Raw genomic sequence first — 569 nt, 5'->3', positions numbered from 1 at the left:
ATGAGATAGATGATCTGCGGAACGAGAGGCGTCGCGGCTAATATAATTGGTAAGCGGAACTTGTCTTTGCATTTGTGTAACATGTAGCGTTGCCGCGCCTTCGTCGTCGCCACCGCCGCCGATCCGCGACGCCGCGACGCTTGCTTCGCGTATAAGCTGACCGCGTGCGGGACAAATTGCTCCGCTTTGTTATCTTAATTACGCATTTATCCATAAGTATGGCGTACGTTAACATACAGCGAACATATGGATAAACGCATAACTAAGATAGTGAAGCGGCGTAATTCATCTCGCATGCCATCAGCTTACGCGAAACAAGCGTCGCGGCGCGGGCGACGCCGGACGCGTCGGCGGCGGTACGCATCTTGATTTTCGGCCGAACGAGTATTGCGATTATGCATCCGATCGAATCAGAGTTTGAATGCCGAATCTATATTACGCGCTAATTAGATGCAGGATTGATCGGACGCATATTTCGCAATACTCGTTCGACCAAAAATCGAAATGTGTAGCGTCGGCGTCGCCGCGCGCCACTGTTGCACCCACGCCGCCGCAGCGCGTACGGTGGC

The sequence above is a fragment of the Wasmannia auropunctata genome, unplaced genomic scaffold (assembly GCF_000956235.1).
Source record: "Wasmannia auropunctata unplaced genomic scaffold, wasmannia.A_1.0 LD335427.1, whole genome shotgun sequence".
Taxonomy (NCBI): Eukaryota; Metazoa; Arthropoda; class Insecta; order Hymenoptera; family Formicidae; genus Wasmannia; species Wasmannia auropunctata.
The sequence above is the reverse complement of the archived record's forward strand: the minus strand, read 5'-3'. Positions refer to the sequence as shown.